A 4,349-nucleotide genomic window follows, 5' to 3' on the forward strand; every position below is an offset into this window, starting at 1 on the left:
CTAAAGACATTTGTGCATCCACAGGCTTTATACATATTTATTTTAGTGTCTTCTTAAAAAGCTAAGTGTATAAATAAATTGTAGAAGAACTGGCATGTAATATGGAATTTCTAATCTAATCTGTTATCAGTAAATGTTCTAAGACATGTCTTAGCAAAAACAGAAAGGTCAGAAACAAAGATAGCAAAGGAAATATTTATCAGACAACACTGATTAGAGAAAGTCTGAGACTACAAGCCAGGATGAGAGTCTTTTATTCTGGATTTAACAAAAATGCTTTAAAAAAGTATTATGAATGCCCAGGATTAGGGACTAGGGCTTCATGTGGATAAGAGAAGTAAATATTCTAAAGAGAAATACAAGAAAGCAGTTCCCTTGAATACTCTTTCTTAGCTTTGGAAGCAAGAATATTTTTATTTTATTTATGTTAATTTTAGAGTTATGGAGTACATATGAGGATTTGCTGCATAAGTAAATTGCATGCCGGTGAGGTTTGGTTTCCAGTGAGCCCCCTCTCCTCATGGTAGTGGACATGGTATCCAACGGGTGGTGCAAGAAACTTTCTAAGAACAGAAGGTTTAGGCAGCCTGGGATTTTACAAGTACTTGCAAGTGACCAGGCACAGATGGAGAACCTAAGTCAAAGACCATGCATGTGTCATCTCACCACATTCCAGACAGTCCCTATGAACCCCCTCGCCCCACACCCAAATTTAAACCTAAATATGGAAACATTATCCTCAGTGAGATTTCCAAAGGTTTTTATTCCCAGTTCTGTGCAAGTACCTTGCTTTCACTTCCTCTGTCCCTCCAGCGTTGCTTCCCTTCCTGCGCTTCCCTTTTCTTTCTTCCTCCCCTTCCCTCTCTTCCTCACCACCCTCCCACCCACCCCCAGTCTCTCACTCTCTTCTCCCCTTCTCCTCTCTACAACTTCTGATCAATGCTGCTATCTGTATTCTGTGTCCTATACTCCTGCTTTGACTCTTAATGAAATAAATTTCAGGAAGCCTTCTGATTGGATCCATGACAAGTGTATAATTTATAGGAACAGCTGGGCCCTCCTTGACACAAGACAGTTCTTTCCTTCTTTCTCAGTCACTGCCTTTCCAATCCCACTCTGTCTTGGCCCTCTCTCCTTCTCCCACTTTCCTGGAGGACATCAGTTGGAAATTCCTTAGATGACTTCTTCTATTTGCTTCTATCTTCTTCTTGGGGAAGGAAAGGGTCCCCTCATTTTCCTAAGATGCATCTCAGAAGTGAGATTTAGAAGGATGTCTGAAATGATCCCTTTATCTCCTAAATCATGGTCTCTGTCTCTCATCTGCAAAATCATAACAGCTATTCTGCCCCGTCAGCTCTCCCTTCTTTTATACTGCTACCAGAATTAGGTTTAGCATTTGTGGTATGGTATTTGTTTAGTCAAATCTCATGTTTCTTGGTCTCTATTTTAAAGTTAGGAGATCTTGTATTTTATGGTTATAAGAATTTCTTTTCTTTTCTGCCAGTGGCCCTTGATTGGAATTTTTTTTTTTAATGATTTATTCATTCTTAGTGACTGTTGAATTTTCTGTGAATTAAAAGAAAGAAAAGAGATTTCCTAAAGACAGCAATAAGAATCTCAGTAAACACAGGAAAAGCAGCCTTTTGTTTATGAGTTTAAGGCTGAACAAATCTGATGTTTTGATAATTGCCTTTCTCAGATTGTACATAAAGTACAGGCTATTTTTTTTTAAAGCCTGTGTAGAGAAGTAGAATATTTGAGATGTTTTTGAAATAGACTTTGACTGTCAATACCATCAGTCAAAGACCGGGTTAGAATTCTCTCCTGATGGAAGGCTTCTGGGGGTAACTCTTTCTAAACTCAATCTATACTGGCCACTAAAAGTTAATGTTCCTATCGGTGCCCTGTATTTGCTTGTTTTCATCATAGGGTAATGGTTAAGTGAATACGCTTTAGGCACAGATGGCCTGAATTTAAATCTCAGTTTCTACTGTGTGACTCTGGGTGAATTATTTACCCTCTCTGTACCTTAGTGTCATCACTTATAAAATGGGGATGCACTCACCAACTATCATCATAGCACATTTTAAGAATTGAAAGAGATCATCCCTTTTATGTGTACATAGTGCTGAGTATGCAGGAAAGACCTATTATTATTGTTATAAGTTATTATGGTTAGCTACAATATTCTTTGCATTTCCAACTAAATTGTAAATCTCTTGAAGTCAGGTGCTTAGATTGTTACTCAAAAACAAAACAAATTGACATGGAATGTTTGAGGCATATGGAGAATATTTTTGTCATACCTTTAAGGCATCTATAATTGGCATTCAAACATAAATAAATACTGACATATTACTGGGTCTTAGATGATATTTTATTTTTTCCTTCTAGTTCAATCTAGTTCAAAATCTAATTCAATTTTTACAAATAGAAAGTTATCAACAAATGATTCCTGAGTACATGTAACTTATTCCCACGAGGCACAGTTTTTATTTAAAATGTAATGAAAATACTATAAATATGCTGAATATAAAAGTAGTGCTTACAAAATTTATTTTTTTAACATCATTTTTAAAAAGTCTGTGGTGCACTTAGGACAACTATCTCCTCCAAATTCCTAGTAAAGTGACAGTTTGCTGAAAGTACTTAATGGTATCTGGACTAAGGTTACATTTCAAAACACTCACATTATGAGTTAATGCATTTGCAACAGCCTTCTGAGTGAAGTTATATATTGCTTAGGTTGCAAATGAAAAATGCAAAGGAGTGAGGAGTTAAGACCTATTGAGCACCCCTGGAACTCTTAATGGTTTTCTTTGCTTCCTTTTCTCTCTTAATAGACTATCATCCCAGCTATTACCATCATAATCAAACAATATAAAAATGTTTCATGTCAAAGCTTAGAATTACAGAATCATAAAACTTTAGGACTGAAGTAAACAAAAAATAATAATCAAGTCTGTTGTTCAAGACAATCACATTCACACCCTTGACTTGAGTTCTTTACTCTAGCTTTTTCATTCATGTTCATGCTGTTCAATTGACCAGAACTCAAGATACCAGTGTATTCACGACATGTGCTTAGATATGGTCCTTTATATACATGTTCCTCTCAAGAACCATCTGGATCTTGTTGGGTATCACATCCAGCTGCTTGTGGCCTTCCCTTGCATATTCTTTAAGTGAATACTATCGTGCAACATCTGGGACCAGAAAGAAATCTTGATGGCATATATTTTACAGGTATTTTCTTCTTGGATTTCTTTTTTTCTCTAGGAGAAAAGCCTTTGTTGATTTATCTCATAAAAAATATATTGTCAATTAGTAACTTGTCAAGAAGTGCTAGATTCCATTCCTGTGTGGGTCCATTTACATATGCCCCAGAACAGCTAAGAATTAATTTAGTTTCCAATCAAATTTGCTCAGATATATTTTTGAGATGCATTGCTTAAAATGGTGATACATTCAAGGCAAGAAAGTAAGTTTTCAGTAAATGTAGTGATTAAGGAAGTCCTCAGTTTACATTTTAAAGATACTAACTAGAGATAATTGTAACTAATCACTTTAACTCAAGGAGATAGGATTGGTAATAACCTCCCCCACCAAACCATACCTTAGTCACTCTGGAATTATAATTGTCTTTTACATCTATCAATATAAAGCTGTACTTAATATTCAAATTACTACCAAAAGGACTGATTTTGATTTTTTTAAAATTTTAATCTCCGACTTTTAAATAAATACGGTGGACGGGAAGATTTGGGGAGCTTGCCTGGTCCAGTAGGTGTTAGGTATCTATGAAGACACACTGTGCTGAAGCAACGCCACCGCTGACCAATCATATTTTTACAAGCCCCTTTTAGAAATTCCCACGTTGATGTTACTCATGGTGTAGGTTTATAAGCATTTGGTTAATTAACAAAAAATAGCATTGGAGTAAAAACCGGGGAGGGGGCAGACAAGAAGGACAGAAAGAGACTGCACCAGCCTCTCCCAAGACTCGCTCCTCCGAGGCTGGCGTCCTCTTGGAGTAGCAGGTTCCTGCATGTGCCAGGAATCCGGTCCCGGCGAAGCGAGGCGCTCGGCTCCGCCAGGGCTTCCCAGCTGGGGACTGCTGTCGGCCTGGAGCCTGCAAACACCCGGCATGGTTCTGGGGGCCGGGACCAGAGACTTCTGCCACCGACCGCTCGGCTCCGGGGGGTAGGCAGCGGGCTTGGAGCGGTCGGCAGGGTTTCCTGTGTGTCAGCAACTTCACTTTGCCGAGATAACTGGCGGAAGACGAGGGAGCGCCCGCCGGCCAATCGCCTGCCAGCAGCCAGCTCGGACCAAGCGCGCCCCTCGCCCCC

Source organism: Carlito syrichta, unplaced genomic scaffold (genome assembly GCF_000164805.1).
Source record: "Carlito syrichta isolate Samal-C Ts95f unplaced genomic scaffold, Tarsius_syrichta-2.0.1 Scaffold301541, whole genome shotgun sequence".
NCBI lineage: Eukaryota > Metazoa > Chordata > Mammalia > Primates > Tarsiidae > Carlito > Carlito syrichta.